This window comes from Tachyglossus aculeatus, chromosome 21 (genome assembly GCF_015852505.1).
Source record: "Tachyglossus aculeatus isolate mTacAcu1 chromosome 21, mTacAcu1.pri, whole genome shotgun sequence".
NCBI classification, from domain to species: Eukaryota; Metazoa; Chordata; class Mammalia; order Monotremata; family Tachyglossidae; genus Tachyglossus; species Tachyglossus aculeatus.
Genome location: NC_052086.1, coordinates 25,700,753 through 25,721,014, shown reverse-complemented (window position 1 = coordinate 25,721,014; position 20,262 = coordinate 25,700,753).

Sequence of the window (20,262 nt, the reverse complement as noted above, 5' to 3'; positions counted from 1 at the left end):
TATAGATCATCATCTGCCTTCATAAGGGTTTTTGAAGGCCGGAGGCCATTGGAGGTTTTTGAGGAACATTTTACAGATGAGGTACCTGAGTTAATTTGTATCATCTACCCCAGCACTTAGAACACTTCCTGGTACATAGTAAGTGCTTAACAGATACCATAATTATTATTATTATAGATCATCATCTGCCTTCATAAGGGTTTTTGAAGGCTCGGAGGCCATTGGGGGTTTTTGAGGAACATTTTACAGATGAGGTAACTGAGTTAACTTGTATCATCTACCCCAGCATTTAGAACACTTCCTGGTACATAGTAAGTGCTTAACAGATACCATAATTATTATTATAGATCATCATCTGCCTTCATAAGGGTTTTTGAAGGCTCGGAGGCCATTGGGGGTTTTTGAGGAACATTTGATACAGTCCCTTCTTCCATGGGCAGGTACACTAATTGGGCCCTGCAATGTGAACTATCCCTCACCATCAACTACTTTCTGATGGGAAGTGCTCAGTAAATTCCATTAATTTATTGAGGAAATGGGTCTACCAACTCTACTATCCCAAGCACTTAAGACAATGCTCCACAATAAATATGATTGATTCTGCCGCAACAGATTATATACCTCCACCACACCAGTGTGACAATAGAGAGAGGAAGGGAGAAAAGCAGCCAGCTCCTGTATCTTTCAGGATGTAGGTCTCCATAGTGTGCCAATGATCGCCTCTTACAGTGCTTTGCAAGCTCTCTTCAGGGGTTACACCAAACCTCCTTGATGTAAGAGAGGTGAATTTTACTTAGAGGATCTTTCTTCATTTTCCAGTGAAGTGAGTCGTTTCAATTATTTGCCAACTCAATTTTTAACAGTGTGGCAAAGTTGTGGAGTTGGTGGGGAATAAAGAATGATGGCGGGACCTCTCAAACAGTTCAGCACAGATAGTTCCCCTCGCTCCATTCTAAGTACAAGGAAATCATAGAATCTGGTCTCCATACTCCATCTGGTCCTTTGCCATAGACTGCTCTGATAATAAAATGTAGAGTTAACATGATTTCTAAAGTTTTGTAGCTAATAAGATAATGCAAGTAAGCCGTGCATTGTGTTTCAAGGAAGTGAGGCCCTGATTTTGGCAAATCGACTGCTCTGTTGGTTAAGCCCCCGGGCCTGGAATGCCCTCCCTCTGCCCATCTGCCAAGCTAGCTCTCTTCCTCCCTTCAAGGCCCTGCTGAGAGCTCACCTCCTCCAGGAGGCCTTCCCAGACTGAGCCCCTTCCTTCCTCTCCCCCTCGTCCCCCTCTCCATCCCCCCATCTTACCTCCTTCCCTTCCCCACAGCACCTGTATATATGTATATATGCTTGTACGTATTTATTACTCTATTTATTTTGCTTGTACATATCTATTCTATTTATTTTATTTTGTTACTATGTTTGGTTTTGTTCTCTGTCTCTCCCTTTTAGACTGTGAGCCCACTGTTGGGTAGGGACTGTCTCTATATGTTGCCAACTTGTACTTCCCAAGCACTTAGTACAGTGCTCTGCACACAGTAAGCGCTTAATAAATACGATTGATGATGATGATGATGGTTAAGCGCTGAGTACAGTGCTCTGCACACAGTAAGCGCTCAATAAATACGATTGATTAATAAACCAAATGGGCATTGATCTTTGAAAAATACAACAGATCGGTATACCAGCCCTTCCAAATGGTTCTAAGTTGTTTTCCTTTATTCCTTCGCCTCAGTGTATTCAGCCCATAATACCCAAAAGCTAAATGAGGTAAATAAATTCACTCCTTACTCAAGATCTACATGTTCCTGTCTCTTCCCGCTTCAGTCTATACTTCACTCTGCTGCCCGGATTATCTTTCTACAGGAGCGCTCTGGGCATGTCACCCCCCTCCTCAAAAATCTCCAGTGTTCGCCTATCAACCTCCGTATGAAGCAAAAACGGACTATTGGCTTCAAAGCTGTCCATCCCCTTGCCCCCTCCTACCTCACCTCCCTTCTCTTCTTCTCCAGCCCAGCCCGCACACCCCGCTCCTCTGCCACTAACCTCACTGTGCCCCGTTCTTGCCTATCCCGCCGTCGACCCCCGGCCCACATCCTACCTCTGGCCTGGAACTCCCTCCCTCCTTTATTTTATTTAAAATAAATAAATATTTTATTAACGATGTGTACATATCTCTAATTCTATTTATTTTGATGCTATTGATGCCTGCCTACTTGTTTTGTTTTCTGTCTCCCGCTTCTAGACCGTGAGCCCGTTGTTGGGTAGGGACTCTGTTGCCGAATTGTACTTTCCAAGCGCTTAGTACAGTGCTCTGCGCACAGTAAGCGCTCAATAAATACGATTGAATGAATGCTGGGGAGCCCATGATTACCCATAAGGCTGTCTATGTAAACACAATTCAAATGGATTTGAGAGCGTGGATGCAAAGAAGGAGCTGCCTTAGTGTCTTGTGAAAAATTTGGCAAAACACGAAGTGGTATATGAGGATGCTAAGTTGAACTGATAAGAGGTTCAAAATGGGAGAATGCTCAGCAGATAATAATAATAATGACATTTATTAAGCATTTACTATGTGCAAAGCACTGTTCTAAGCGCTGGGGAGGTGACAAGGTGATCAGGTCAATGGTTTACTTCGGCAGGAGGTGCCTATTAGTTGGAGAAAAGGCACTGATCCAGGAAAGCTGAGCTCTTCAGGTTTGGGGAGAGCCTAGCCATAGCGAGGTCCAAGTAGGGACATCCAGAGAAAAGAACCTAGGAGTTGGTTTTGAAGAGTCTCAGGGGAGAGGCTACAGTAAAATCATTCTGCTGGGCTGTGATATGAGACAAAAAAAAGTTGTCATCTGCTAGAGGAACTGGATGCTTTAAAATCTGACCTTTTGTTTCCCAGCTTTGGTCTTCTTTGCCCCTCTGATTTACAAAGGTTCATTGCAATCCACTGAAATCATGAACACATGAGTTAGTGACAGCTAACTCAGAACAGAACTGAGGCAGATGGGCTTTGGGTGGTTTTTGTTGTTATTATTACTATTATTGTTATTATTTTTAGACTGTGAGCCCACTGTTGGGTAGGGACTGTCTCTATATGTTGCCAACTGGTACTTCCCAAGCGCTTAGTACAGTGCTCTGCACACAGTAAGTGCTCAATAAATACGATTGATTGATTGATTGATTATTTCTTTCACTAGAAAGAAGAAACAGTGCTATCCGCTTTTTTATTTTTGACTTTCCTCCAATTCCTTCCTTCCCCAACATCCAGTTTGTGACACTTTTAATAAAAATAAATTGTTGATGAACCATTTTACATAATTTGTTCTTGCCTCTCCTACCTCTGTCTCTTTGCCCATACTGATCCCTCAGCTTGGAACTCCCTACCCAAATCTGACAGAAAAAGCCCTCCTAAAATCCCACACTCTCCAGTACGCCTTCCCTGATTAATTCCCAGCACTCTAGGTCATATAAACCCATCAACCATCTCCAGCCCTTCCGAACCTAGAGTAATTTATCGTTATGACATTTATTAAGCACTTTCTGTGTGCTAAGTGGTGGGTTAACTTTTAAATGAACTCATTTATACCCATCCTCGGCACTTTTGTATATATGTTTACTCAATCATACATTCAGTCATTTAACTTGACTCTTCCGCAAATATTTTTATGTCTACCTTCCCTGTTAGAGTGTACACTCTTTGTGGGCAGGGAATGTGTCACTTCTCTGTTTTGTTCTTCAGCTCTTAGTACAGAGTATTGCAATAGACCATCAGTCGATCAATGGTATTTATTTAGTACTTTGTGCAGAGCACTGTACTAATTGCTTGGGAGAGTACAATACAAAAGAGTTGGTAGACACATTCCCTGTCCACAAAGAGCTTATAGTCTACAGGGTGGCTTACTAGAATGAAGCTACAAGGATAAGCACTTAGTACAGTGCTCTGCACACAGTAAGCGCTCAATAAATACGATTGATGATAAGAGTTGACTGACCAGCCATTTGGGGAGAGCCATTGAGCCTGTAGTGCAGTGTAACTAACCCACAGTATTCAAACATCCTTCAGAATGAATTAATGCTTGGTCTGCACAGCAGCAGGGAAGTCAAGGACTGAATGATTATTCAATGACTTGTTCCTCCAGGCCTCAGAGTGAATTTTTGGGTGGGGAAGGGGAGGATTGAATGGCCCAGTTTGGTTATCTACATGGAGCGGATCAACCCAGGTAATTGTTCTGTATCTAGGCTGTGTAGACTGAATGGGCAGGGAGGGCTGGAAGACTTGGAAGAATGATGTGCAGACTGAATTCAATGAAGTGGAGAACTATCCGGCCTCGGTTTCATTGACATGGCCCTGGTTCTCCTACTTCTCTGGCCACTCCTCCTCAGCCTCTTTCACCGGCTCCTTTTTTGCCTCTTAACCACTATCTGTGGGGGTTCCAACTCCCTTGGAGAACTCATTTGCTGCCATAACCACCATCTCTATGCGAATGACTCCCAAATCTACCTCTCCAGTCCCAAACTCTCCCCTTCTCTGCAATTTTGTATTTCCTCCTGCCTTCAGAATATCTCTACTTGAATAGCCTGCCAACATCTCAAACTTAACATGTCCTAAACTTAACTTCTCATCTTCCCTCCCACAATTTTCCCTCACCATTGACATCAATCAATCAATCAATCAATAATAATAATAATGGCTGCTTTGAGAAGCAGCGTGGCTCAGTGGAAAAGAGCAGGGGCTTTGGAGTCAGAGGTCATGAGTTCAAATCCCAGCTCGGCCAAGTGTCAGCTGTGTGACTTTGGGCAAGTCACTTAACTTCTCTGTGCCTCAGTTCCCTCATCTGTAAAATGGGGATTAAGACGGTGAGCCCTCCGTGGGACAACCTAATCATCTTGTAACCTCCCCAGTGCTTAAAACAGTGCTTTGCACATAGTAAGCGCTTAATAAATGCCATCATTAATGGCATTTATTAAGCGCTTACTATGTGCAAAGCACTGTTCTAAGCGCTGTTCTAAGTGTTCTAAGCCCAATCATATTTATTGAGCACTTACTATGTGCAGAGCACTGTACTAAGCGCTTGGGAGAGTACAATAAAACAGAATTAGCAGACACATCCGTGCCCATATCGAGCACCATATTCCCCATCTCTCAAGCCCACCACTTTGGCATTATCTTTGCTACCACATTGCATCTGTGATATCCTGTCTCGACTACTGCATCAGTCTCCTCACTTATCTCCCTGCCTCCGGCCTCTTCCCTCTCCAGTCCAAACTTCACTATACTAAAAAAAACCTCTTTGAAAAAGTCATTCTGAATACGTCTCCCCTCAAAAATCTCCAATTGTTGCCCAACCATCTCCACATCAAACAGAAATTCCTCACCATCAGCTCTTTAAGGCATTCAATCAGCTCTCTTCCTCCTACTTAACTTTGTTCCATTCCAACTACAATTCATCCTGCCACTTTACTCCTCTAATACCAACCAACTTACTAGGCCTCCATCTCCTCGCAACCCTAACCTCTCAACATCAACCCCTATCTCATACCCTGCTTCCTGCTGGGAACTGCTAACCTCCCGTTCTTATCCCCCTGCAAATTGTCAGCTTCTTGTGGGCAGGGAGGATGTCTACCAATTCTGCTGAATTGTACTTTCCCATTCGTTTAGTACAGTGCTCTGCACATAGTAAGCAATCAATAAATACCACTGATTGATTGATAGATATCCAACAGACCACCACTGTCTCCACCTTCAAAGACCTACTAAAATACCTCCTCCCGGAAGCCTTCCCTGACTAGCCTCTCCTCTCCCAATTCTATTCTCCTTTCCTTCTGCATTGCCTATGCACTTATATTCATAATTCTTAGGCACTTGGATACTCTCGCCACCGCAAACCCTACAGCACTTAAGTACATTTCCGTATATTCTGTGCTTCTCCTACCTGTCATTTATTTTGACGTCTGTCTCTAGACTGTAACTCCTTGAGGGAGGAATTATATCTACCAACATGATTGTAGTATGTACTCTCAGCAGCGCTTAGTACAGTACCCTAAACACAATAAAAGCCTTCAGTAAATACCACTGATTGACTGAAAACAAGAGGGGAAGAAAAGTTCTGGTCCATGGAGTTAGTGTACAGTCTCCAATCATCTTGCAATCTTTCCTGTGATGAAGAATCCAATCAGCCCAAACTCAATACCTGACGAAACCTTCAGAGAAGCAGCGTGGCTCAGTGGAAAGAGCACGGGCTTGGGAGTCAGAGGTCATGGGTTCTAATCCCGGCTCTGCCACTTGTCAGCTGACTCTGGGCAAGTCACTTCACTTCTCTGTGCCTCAGTTCCCTCATCTGTAAAATGGGGATTAAGATGGTGAGCCCCACGTGGGACAACCTTGATTACCTTGTATTCCCCCCAGTGCTTAGAACAGAGCTTGGCACATAGTAAGCGCTTAACAAATACCAACATTATTATTATTAAACCTTGCTTGAGGGAGGATAGTAGGATTTTGCCTAGAAACTGCCACATCCTAATGCTATTATTATTATTATTATTATTATTATTGGAGAGAAGCGAGCAAGTGCTGGGGCAGATTCTGTAAGACAAGCAGGTCGGAGGCAGTTCCTGTTCCTCATGGGACTCACAGTCTGAGGCCGAGGGGGAACAGATTCTGCGTGGCCATTTTACAGATGAGGAAACAGGTCCAGGGAAATTCAGATCACAGAGCAGGAAAGTGGCAGAGCTGGGATTAGAACCTGTGCTTTTTCCACAAGGCCAAGCTGCTGTGCTCCCAAGTGCTTAGTACAGTGTTCTGCACTCGATAGGCACTCAATAAATACTACTGAAGGATTGAATGAAAGAACAGTATCTTACCCTCCTGCCGCAGGCGGGCTTAATATATGCAAAGATTGTGTCTACCCAATCTGTTATATTGGACTCTCCCAAGAGCTTAGCACTCCTCTCACTCCTTTACTCCAGTGATGTCCTGTTCCACCTGATCACACACACTCACCAATTTGGGCACAAACTTGATTTTGTAATCTACAGTAACTGTTCAATCTCTACCCTCACCAATGCTGAAATTCCTCTATCTGACCAAAAACTCCTCACCTGCTCTCTTTCCCTTACACCCACCCCCACAAATCTGTCCTTTTCCCCAGCAAAGATCTCCAATCTTTTGACCCCTCCCCTCCAGTATTCTGACGTTATCCTATTCCATCTGGTATCCATACCCAAACCACCTTCTCTTGACCCACAAGTTGAAATACTCGACATTACCCTCTCCACTGAACTGAACTCCCTTGCTCTCCTGTCCCTCCACCCATCTCCTACCACTGACCCGCAACCCTGGATCACCTCCACAGTCTGCTTCTTCTGCTCCCGGGCCCAAGTTGCGGAGCACCGTTGGGAGAAATCCAGACATCTCTCTGATCTTGTCCACCTTAAATTTGTTCTTATCTGTTTCAATTTGGGTCTCTCCACTGCCCAACAACAATAGTTCTCCTTCCTAATTCACTCCCATACCCACTCTCCCCACCAGCTGTTTCATTCATTCATTCATTCAATGGTATTTATTGAGCGCTTACTGTGTGCAGAGCACTGTACTAAGCGCTTGGGAAGATATTTCAAGCTTGTTTCAGATATTTAACTCCCTTCTCAATGCCTCCTGTCCCCCGCCTCCCACCATCTCTTTCCCCTAATGATCTGGCTACCTACTTCATCAACAGAATTGAAACCACCAGGCTTAGTCTCCCTAAAATCTCTCCTGCTCCTCTCCAATCCACCCCACCTCTTTGACTATCCCTATGTTCCCTGCAGTAACTCAAGATAAAATTTATCTTCTCTAAATCTACCCATTCCACCTGCACTTCTGACCCCATCCCTTTCCCTTTTTCCCTCCTTGACTGCAATCTTCAACCACTCACTTTCTAATGGCTTTTCCCCCCTTGCTTTCAAACATGTCTATGTATCCCCTATCCTAAAAAACTTCCCTCCAGTTATCACCGCATCTCCCTTCTACTATTTCTCTCCCAATTTCTTGAGAGTTGTTTACACCTGTTGTCTTCATTTCCTATCTTCCAATTCCTTCTAGATCCTATCCAGTCTAGTTCCCACTCCTTTCACTGCAAAGAAACAGCCTTCTCTAAGGTAACCACTGATCTCCTTCTCACCAAATCTGATGGCCTCTACTCTATCCTAATCTTCTAACACCTCTCAGCCGCCTTTGGCACTGTAGACCACACCCTTCTCCTTGAAATGTTATCCAACCTTGGATTTACTGACACTGTCCTCTTGGCTCTCTTGGTTCTCTTCCTCTCTCTCTGACCGCTCCTTCCCAGTCTCTTTTGCTGGCTCCTCCTCTGCCTCCCACCCTCTGACAATAGGGGCCCCTCAAGCCTCAATTCAGGGTCCCCTTCTATTCTCTACACCGAGAACTCGTTTGCTCCCATGGCTTCAATTATCATCTCTACGCAGATGATTCCCAAATCTACATCTCCAGACCTGACCTCTCTCCTTCCCTGCCATCTCACATTTCCTTCTGCCTTCAAGATGTATCTACTTGGATGTCTCACCGACTCCTCAAATTAAACATATCCAAAACTGAACACCTTATCTTCCCACTCAAACCCCATCTTCCTCGTCTCTTTTTCATCACTGTAGACAGCACCACTGTCCTCCCTACCTCACGAGCCCATACCATTGGTGTGGCCTCGACCCTTCTCTCTCATTCCACCCCCATATTCAGTCTGTCACCAAATCCCGTCTGTTCTACCTTCACAACTGCTAAAAATCCACACTTTCCCCTCCATCCAAATTGCTACCATGCTGAACCACTTAACCTCTCCCACTTCGATTACCGCCTCTGCCTTCTCGCTGACCTCCCTGCCTCCTGCCTCTCCCCACTCCAATCCATAGTTCACTCTGCTGCACAAATCATTTATTAACAAAAACGTTCAGTTCATGTCTCCCCACTCCTCAAGAACCTTCAAAGCCTGCCCATCCACCTCCACATCAAACAGAAACTCCCTACCATTGGCTTTAAAGCACTCAGTCGGCTCACCTCACCCTAACTCACCTCATTAATCTCCTACTCCAGCCCAGACCACACACTCCATTCCTCTAGCGACAGCTTACTCACTGTGCCCCGATCTCGTCTATCTCGCCTCCGACCCCCTTCCCACTTCCTCCCTCTGTCCTGGAACCCCCTCCCCGTACATATACGCCAGGGCACCACTCTCCACCTTCAAAGCATTACTAAGATCACATCTACTCCAAGTGGCCTTCCCCGATTTAAACCCTCTTTTAGCCCCGGTTCACTCTCCCTTCCGTTTCCTCTATGCACTTCAATCCGTGACCTTTGGACACTTGATATTCACCCCACCCCCAACAACACAACACTTATGTACATATATTTTCATTATATATTATAAATTATTTACTCATTCATATTTACATCTGGCCCCCACTCTAGGTGGTAAACTCATTTTGGGCAGGTAACATGTCTGCTAATTCTGTTGTATTATCCTCTCCCACGCGCTCAGTACGGTGCTCTGCACATACTAAGTGCTCAATAAATGCCACTGATTGATGGATTGATTGATTGATGGGCCAGCACAGATGTGGAATCTCCTTGGCTTTTTTTTTTTTTCTTGGGGAAGATCAGCCCAGGGGATGTTTTTAGTCATTTCACTCTGGGGCATGACATCAGTCTCAGAAAAGAGGGGCAGACCTGGACTCTTGTCTAGGTTCTGGCACTGGCTCAGCGTCTTCTGAGTGCTTGTCCTCCTCTGGGCCTCGGTTTCCCCGTATGGAGCTAATAATCCTTGTCCCTCCCATCCTCAACAAAACGTGAGTATAAAATGAGATCATGAAGGTGAAAATGTTTTGAATTCTCAGGAAGAAAAGTGTTCTGCTGTTCCTTTCCCCTGCTCCCCATTAGCCTTTGTTCCTCCTTGAGACTCTCTTGTCTCCTGTTACTTTCATTGCCTAGCAACCTCCCCCCCCATGCCCTTTGTTCGCGCTTCTTCCCCTTCACCTATTCCTTCTTTTTTTTTTCTTTTCAATCACTCTCTCCTGCGCAGCTCTCTTCCTCTTTCCTCCTCTCTCCCTCCCCTTTTTTTCCCTCTTAGGATCTTGTTTTTCTCTGCTCCTTGGCGCCCCTCTGGGACATTCCTCTCCCTCCAGCTGTCCTCTTTCCCTTTGGACACGCTCACAGGAATCCAGGCAGGAAGTCGAGTCCAGACAGCCTGAACCTTAAAATGTCAGCATCTCCTGTGCATTGCTGTTCGCTTTGGAAACTGCCTCGGCCGGGGCGTTTGGATGGGTTAGCTCCCTGTGACAGGGCCCGGCGGCTGATCCCAAAGGGATGAAGGCAACCAGGGCAGGGATGGATACCTTTGACCCCAGGGGAGGAAGAACAGGAAGTGAAAACATTTAATATGTATCTCGAAGCCACTCGGCGAGTTCCTGCCACTGGTTCCCCAGTTGGTTTTCAGGAGAGCTGCCTCTCCCGGCTCAAAAGACGCCCTGTCTGATTAATCTTCTGGGCAAGGTACTCACCTACATGAAGTATTCCCGTGTGCTGCTGCTGCTGCTGCTGCTTCACGGCGTTAGTTTTATTTTGTAATTCCTGCTGTTGCTAAAATGATGGCAAAATGACTTTTACTGTACTTGCAAATTCCAAAGCCTTTTTTAAGTAACGGGAGCAGATTTTAAAAAAATTACTAATTAATGAATTAGCGTGCCGGGCAAACCCGTGGGAGTTGGAGGATCAAAAATATAGTACAGTAGAGTCCCTCCCCATAAGCAGTCTGTGAGGTGCCGGTTTGCACATGCACAATTTACTTTATAATTCCAAAAGTTTACAGATACTGTGGGGGAGTGATGTGAGCAACTTAGAGAATATATATATATATATATATATATATATATATAGTTTTAAAAAAAAGACCCACAGAGAACAGTGATACTATGGCCGTGTTTGTCCAATTTTTCTGCTGCCAAGGTTTGCTTTTCTGGAAACCGCCTTTCCCGTCCTCACTTTCCATGGGCTGGAAAAGCTACCTGGCCTTGGGGATGTGAAAGCAGCAGAACCTGTGCTGCCACTGCTACTTTCCAGAATGCTCGTTGGGTGGGAAGGAAGGGAACATCCAGGAAGGAATCGTTGGGAGGCAAGGCGGAACCTATTCAATAATGGCTTTCCCCGGTCTTACACTAATCATCCATTCGTTTATTCACTCATTTATTGAGCATCTACTACAGGCAAAGCACTGCTCTCCTTGTTGGGGGAGAATACAATAAAGGATGAACAAAACTCAGTCTCTGGCCCTCAAGGGGCTCATCGTCTAACAGGGGAGCTGGCAGGTTGGCAACAGGGGTGACACCATCTTAGTAGCATCGGTAATTACAAAATAAAACTAGCACTGGGAAAAGGATTGCAAGCGCATTGTGGGTGGAGTCTGCCAATGCTGTCGTATTCCCTGAAGCACTTAGTACGGCGCTCTGCACCCAGTAAGCGCTCAATAAATATGATCGATTGATTCATAAAGACAAGAAAACAAAAGAACACATGCACCCCAGTAAGCCCAAGGAAAGCACAAGAAGATTGCAGCCAAAGAAGCTGTTTTCAGGCACTTAACCATTCAAGCAAGGCTGTCCAGAGTTTAATAATCAAAACAGCCACAGCTACAGCCTTGCTAGTTCTCCATAATTTGTGTAAGCATCTGTCGCTGCTGTTTCAGTTCCTCCCTACCTTGTATGGGCAAAGCCCTAATTGATCGGTGATATTTACAGAGCACCTACTGAATGCAGAGCACTGTCCTAAGACTTTGGGAAAAGACAGCAGAAGCAAGGCTATTTATTGAGTACTTACTACTTGCAGAGCACTGTACCAACCACTTGGAAAATACAACAGAATTGGTAGACATGCGTCCTTAAATAATAAAAATAATGCTGGTATTTGTTAAGCGCTTACTGTGTGCCAAGCACTGTTCTAAGCACTGGGGTAGATACAAAGCCATCAGGTTGTCCCACATGGGGCTCACAGTCTTAATCTCCATTTTATAGATGAGGTCATTGAGGCTCAGAGAAGTTAAGTGACTTGCCTAAAGTCACACAGCAAACAAGTGGCAGAGTCGGGATTAGAACCCATGACCTCTGACTCCCAAGCCCGTGAGTTAATAATTTAACAGGGGAGACAACAATTTTTTAATGGTATTTGTTAGGTGCTTACTAAGCGCCAGGCACTCTACCGAGTGCTGGGGTAGCTACGAGTGGATCATGTCTCCGATGAGGCTCACGGTCTTCATCCCCATTTTACCGATGAGGTAATTGAGGCTCATGGAAGTTTAGTGATTTGCCCAAGATCACCCCGCAGGCAAGTGACAGATCCGGGATTATTTACAAACAGTAGGAGCAGGGGGAACTAGTACAAGTAAATCAAGATGAAATAAAAGAATAAATCATTGACTGTATCAAAGACTATAGTTAAGGTAGCTATACGTACATAAGTACGGTTGGGTTGACCCGGTTCTGCGTCTTGGGAATTAATCAGGAAAGCCTTCATGGAGGAGATGGGCTTTAGGAGAGCTTTGAAAAGAAGCTGGGCTGAGGTCTGGCAGATTGGGGGAGAGAGGAAGTTTCAGGCCCTGGGGAACAGCGTGACCGAGAGGTCAGAGGCTGGAAAACTGAGGGTGAGGTTCAAATTGGGTGAGCATGAGAAGAGCAGAGAGTGCCATGCGGGGAGGAACGGGTGAAGAATTCCATAGCTAAGATAAACCAACCTGGTGAAGAACCTCCAAGCTCATGAGCCCTGTGCAAATCACCCAACTTCCATGAAAATCCTCACAGCTCAGGACCAGCTTTGAACAACCTGCAACTAACAGGTTGCAGACTTTTAGACTGTGAGCCCACTGTTGGGTAGGGACTGTCTCTATATGCTGCCAATTTGTACTTCCCAAGCGCTTAGTACAGTGCTCTGCACACAGTAAGCGCTCAATAAATACGATTGATGATGACAGTATCAACCCCTGCATGCTTATCTCACGGGAAAGCTGAAGGCACAGAAGTTTTCATGGCCTCGTCATGGGCAGGAAATGTGTCTGTTTATTGTTGTATTGTACTCTCCCAAGCGCTTAGTACAGTGCTTTGTACACAGTAAGTGCTCAATAAATACAATTGAATGAATGGATGGATGACTCTGTGGGACTGTGTCTGATTTGCTCTGTACTGTGCCAACCCCAGTGCTTTGTACATAGTAAGCACATCATGATGATGACGATGACGATGATGATGTGTGGACAGTTTGGAGCTTAGCGGAGGGGGCTGGATAACACCCCCTTATTTTCCAGTGAACAACAGTTCACGAATACTGAATGGATAGGGTAAATTGCCAACAGTGATTTCACAATGATTTTTATTGATGGAGAGAGGGCACTTTGGCCATAAAATAATCATCTTTTTTTCCATCCATCAGTGGTATTGATTGAGCATCCCTTGGGTGCAGAGGACTGTATTAGGCATTGTGGGGAGGTAAAGAGGAGGGAGGAAACAGCCCCTGCTAGCTCACTTATCTAATGAGAGAAGCCGCACGATAAACCTAAACACCCAAATAGACAACAATGATCGAAACATCAAAATACACGTAAGACCAGAAATAACACAAAACCTGTTAACAAGTACTGTCCTCGCAAGCACTAAAAGCCATCTGAAGGGATTAGGGAATAGATTCAGGATGGTCCCGAAACCAAGGGACCCAAGTTCCAGTTCAGACTGTGTCTGATCTCCTAACCTGTACCTACCTCAACACTTAGCACATAGTAAGCGCTTTAATAAATACCATCGTTATAATAAACGTCATTTTAATTCTCTCATTTGTGGTGGGACTACGGACTCCAGATCGAATTCCCTCTGCCCATCCGCCAAGCTAGCTCTCTTGCTCCCTTCAAGGCCCTACTGAGAGCTCACCTCCTCCAGGAGGCCTTCCCAGACTGAGCCCCTTCCTTCCTCTCCCCCTCAGCCCCCTCTCCATCCCCCCATCTTACCTCCTTCCCTTCCCCACAGCACCTGTATATATGGATATATGTTTGTACATATTTATTACTCTATCTTGTACATTTCTATTTATTTTATTTTGTTAATATGTTTGGTTTTGTTCTCTGTCTCCCCCTTCTAGACTGTGAGCCCACTGTTGGGTAGGGACTGTCTCTATATGTTGCCAATTTGTACTTCCCAAGCGCTTAGTCCAGTGCTCTGCACCCAGTAAGCGCTCAATAGATACAATTGACTGATTGATTGATTGACCCGCCCAATGGGCAGACTAACGTTTGTTCCCCCAAATGCTGCAGAAGAAGAGGGGGGGAAGGAGAAGGGTAAACGAGATGGGAAGGGCTTTCAGATCCTCGAGGGAAAAGCATGGTACGAATACTCAGGGAGCGGTTATAAATAGCAAATCTCAACAAGTTCTTATCCTCCGAAGTTGTGGAGGGCTCCAGCTACTAGGGTCAGTGGCTAACCAAGCTGGCTAACCTTGGAGCCAGGCATAATGGGTCTTTGTCTGATGAGAAAGTCCTTGATGGCAGGGACAAGGAATGGGAATGTCTAAACTGCAAACTTCCTGGAGCAGTTCAAGGAAAATGCATCTGCAGTTCCCTTCTCGGGCACAAAAGCTCTGTTTTCTTCAAGCCGGTAAAGATAAGCGTGGGCTGGTTGGGTCGGGGGGTGGGGTGGGGGTAAGAGGTTTTTTTTTTTAAAAAAAAAAAATGAGCCTAGATTATTTGTCCCGTAGAGACCCCAGATGCATTTCCCAAATTCCAAGTTTTTTTTTTTAAAAAAAAAACATTAAAGGTAAAAATACGAATTTTAATTTTATTTTTGATGAATTGGTCACTGCTGAGGAGTCCGCTCGGAGTGTAACTGGAGGAGACGCCACCCCGAAGGAGCGATAGTTCGTGGAGGAAACCTCATGTTTTAAATCTGCCTCACGGGGCTGGCTTCAAAAAACAGAAAACCCCAATGGAGACGAATTGAAAAAACGTTGTCCCCCTAATTATAAGAAAAAAAAAACCGTATAGCGTATGGTACTTAAATGACTCGAGATGGTTCTGAGTGCTAATTATGATCGTTTTCCTAAAATAAAATCCCGTGCCCCCCCCCCCCAAAAAAGTGCCTTACCTGTGACCCCCCCCCCCCCCCCGCAGGCCCCCACAACTACGAATCGAGTCAGGGACGTAAAAAAAAAAAAATCCCCACTTCCAACTCGCTTCACCTTCTTTTTTATATTTGAAAAGAGCGTCAATTTGTACGATAATTACGATATTTATTTTGTTAGTATGTTTGGTTTTGTTCTCTGTCTCCCCCTTTCAGACTGTGAGCCCACTGTTGGGTAGGGACATATGTTGCCAACTTGTAATATATATGTATTATATATATAATACTTATATATTATTATATATACTATACCATACTATATACTATACTATAATATACTATATATAAGTATATATAGTATATAATACATATAATAGTATATGTATAATACTTGTAATATATGACGTATGTTGTAATATGTTGCCAACCTGGACTTCCCAAGTGCTTAGTCCAGTGTCCTGCGCACAGTAAGCGCTCAATCAATTCGATATATAGTATCATATATACTACACTATACTATTACTATACTATAGGCCTTCCCAGACTGAGCCCCTTCCCTCCTCTCCCCCTCGTCCCCCCCTCCATCCCCCCATCTTACCTCCTTCCCTTCCCCACAGCACCTGTATATATGTATATATGTTTGTACATATTTATTACTCTATTTATTTATTTATTTATTTTACTTGTACATATCTATTCTATTTATTTTATTTTGTTAGTATGTTTGGTTTTGTTCTCCGTCTCCCCCTTTTAGACTGTGAGCCCACTGTTGGGTAGGGACTGTATATGTTGCCAATTTGTACTTCCCAAGCGCTTAGTCCAGTGCTCCGCACACAGTCAGCGCTCAATCAATACGATTGATGATGATGATAAGTATATATAGTATATAATACATATAATAGTATCTATATAGTACTTGTAATATATGACATGCGTGGCCAACTTGGACTTCTCAAGCGCTTAGTCCAGTGCTCCGCACACAGTAAGCGCTCAATCAATACGATTGATGATGATGATGCTACGTATATATAGTATATAATACATATAATAGTATCTATATAATACTTGTAATATATGACGTGCGTGGCCAACTTGGACTTCCCAAGCGCTTAGTCCAGTGCTCCGCACACGGTAAGCGCTCAATCAATACGACTGATGATGATAAGTATATATAGTATATAATAGTATCTATATAATACTTGTAATATATGACGTGTGTGGCCAACTTGGACTTCCCAAGCGCTTAGTCCAGTGCTCCGCACATAGTAAGCGCTCAATCAATACGATTGATGATGATGATAAGTATATATAGTATATAATACATATAATAGTATCTATATAATACTTGTAATATATGACAATATAATATGTAATATAATATGTAATATATGCAATATATGTAATATATGTGTGGCCAACTTGGACTTCCCAAGCGCTTAGTCCAGTGCTCCGCACACAGTCAGCACTCAATCAATACGATTGATGATGATGATAAGTATATATAGTATATAATACATACAATAGTATCTATATAATACTTGTAATATATGACGTGCGGGGCCAACTTGGGACTTCCCAAGCGCTTAGTCCAGTGCTCCGCACACAAATCAATACGATTGATGATGATGATAAGTATATATGGTATATTATACATATAATAGTATCTATATAGTACCTGTAATATATGACATGCGTTGCCAGCTTGGACTTCCCAAGCGCTTAGCCCAGTACTCCGCACATAGTAAGCGCTCAATCAATATGATTGATGATGATGATAAGTATATAATACATATAATAGTATCTATATAATACTTGTAATATATGACTTCCCAAGCGCTTAGTCCAGTGCTCCGCACAAAGTAAGCGCTCAATCAATACGATTGATGATGATGATAAGTATATATAGTATATAATACATATAATAGTATCTATATAATACTTGTAATATATGACAATATAATATGTAATATAATATGTAATATATGTAATATATGTGTGGCCAACTTGGACTTCCCAAGCGCTTAGTCCAGTGCTCCGCACACAGTCAGCGCTCAATCAATACGATTGATGATGATGATAAGTATATACAGCATATAATACATATAATAGTATCTATATAATGCTTATAATATATGACGTGCGTGGCCAACTTGGACTTCCCAAGCGCTTAGTCCAGTGCTCCGCACACGGTAAGCGCTCAATCAATACGATTGATGATGATGATAAGTATATAATACATATAATAGTATCTATATAATACTTGTAATATATGACGTGCGTGGCCAACTTGGACTTCCCAAGCGCTTAGTCCAGTGCTCCGCACACAGTAAGCGCTCAATAAATACGATTGATGATGATGATAAGTATATATAGTATATAATACATACAATAGTATCTATATAATACTTGTAATATATGACGTGCGGGGCCAACTTGGGACTTCCCAAGCGCTTAGTCCAGTGCTCCGCACACAAATCAATACGATTGATGATGATGATAAGTATATATAGTATATTATACATATAATAGTATCTATATAGTACCTGTAATATATGACATGCGTTGCCAGCTTGGACTTCCCAAGCGCTTAGTCCAGTGCTCCGCGCACAGTCAGCGCTCAATCAATACGATTGATGATGATGATAAGCATATATAGTATATAATACATATAATAGCATCTATATAATACTTGTAATATATGACGTGCGGGGCCAACTTGGACTTCCCAAGCGCTTAGTCCAGTGCTCCGCACATAGTAAGCACTCAATCAATACGATTGATGATGATGATAAGTATATATAGTATATAATAGCATCTATATAATACTTGTAATATATGACGTGCGTGGCCAACTTGGACTTCCCAAGCGCTTAGTCCAGTGCTCCGCACATGGTAAGCGCTCAATCAATATGATTGATGATGATGATAAGTATATATAGCATATAATACATATAATAGTATCTATATAATACTTGTAATATATGACATGTGTTGCCAACTTGGACTTCCCAAGCGCTTAGTCCAGTGCTCCGCACACAGTCAGCGCTCAATCAATACGATTGATGATGATAAGTATATATAGTATATTATCCATATAATAGTATCTATATAATACTTGTAACATATGACATGTGTTGCCAACTTGGACTTCCCAAGCGCTTAGTCCAGTGCTCCGCACACAGTAAACGCTCAATAAATACGATTGATGATGATGATAAGTATATACAGTATATAATACATATAATAGTATCTATATAATACTTGTAATATATGACGTGCGTGGCCAACTTGGACTTCCCAAGCGCTTAGTCCAGTGCTCCGCACACGGTAAGCGCTCAATCAATACGATTGATGATGATGATAAGTATATAATACATATAATAGTCTCTATATAATACTTGTAATATATGACATGCGTGGCCAGCTTGGACTTCCCAAGCGCTTAGTCCAGCGCTCCGCGCACAGTCAGCGCTCAATCAATACGATTGATGATGATGATAAGCATATATAGCATATAATACATATAATAGCATCTATATAATGCTTGTAATATATGACGTGCGGGGCCAACTTGGGACTTCCCAAGCGCTTAGTCCAGTGCTCCGCACACAAATCAATACGATTGATGATGATGATAAGTATATATAGTATATAATACATATAACAGCATCTATATAATACTTTGTAATATATGACGTGCGTGGCCAACTTGGACTTCCCAAGCGCTTAGTCCAGTGCTCCGCACACAGTCAGCGCTCAATCAACACGATTGATGATGATGATAAGTATATATAGTATATAATACATATAATAGCATCTATATAATACTTGTAATATATGACATGCGTTGCCAACTTGGACTTCCCAAGCGCTTAGTCCAGTGCTCCGCACACAAATCAATACGATTGATGATGATGATAAGCATATATAGTATATAATACATATAATAGCATCTATATAATACTTGTAATATATGACGTGTGTGGCCAACTTGGACTTCCCAAGCGCTTAGTCCAGTGCTCCGCACACAAATCAATACGATTGATGATGATGCTAAGTATATATAGTATATAATACATATAACAGCATCTATATAATACTTGTAATATATGACGTGCGGGGCCAACTTGGACTTCCCAAGCGCTTAGTCCAGTGCTCCGCACACAAATCAATACGATTGATGATGATGATAAGTATATATAGTATACAATACATATAATAGTATCTATATAATACTTGTAATATATGACGTGCGTGGCCAACTTGGACTTCCCAAGCGCTTAGTCCAGTGCTCCGCACACAAATCAATACGATTGATGATGATGATAAGTATATATAGTATACAATACATATAATAGTATCTATATAATACTTGTAATATATGACGTGCGTGGCCAACTTGGACTTCCCAAGCGCTTAGTCCAGTGCTCCGCACACAAATCAATACGATTGATGATGATGCTAAGTATATATAGTATATAATACATATAACAGCATCTATATAATACTTGTAATATATGACGTGCGGGGCCAACTTGGACTTCCCAAGCGCTTAGTCCAGTGCTCCGCACACAAATCAATACGATTGATGATGATGATAAGTATATATAGTATACAATACATATAATAGTATCTATATAATACTTGTAATATATGACGTGCGTGGCCAACTTGGACTTCCCAAGCGCTTAGTCCAGTGCTCCGCACACAAATCAATACGATTGATGATGATGATAAGTATATATAGTATACAATACATATAATAGTATCTATATAATACTTGTAATATATGACGTGCGTGGCCAACTTGGACTTCCCAAGCGCTTAGTCCAGTGCTCCGCACACAAATCAATACGATTGATGATGATGCTAAGTATATATAGTATATAATACATATAACAGCATCTATATAATACTTGTAATATATGACGTGCGGGGCCAACTTGGACTTCCCAAGCGCTTAGTCCAGTGCTCCGCACACAAATCAATACGATTGATGATGATGATAAGTTTATATAGTATATAATACATAGAATAGCATCTATATAATACTTGTAATATATGACGTGCGGGGCCAACTTGGACTCCCCAAGCGCTTAGTCCAGCGGCCTGCTCACGGTCAGCGCTCGATCGATC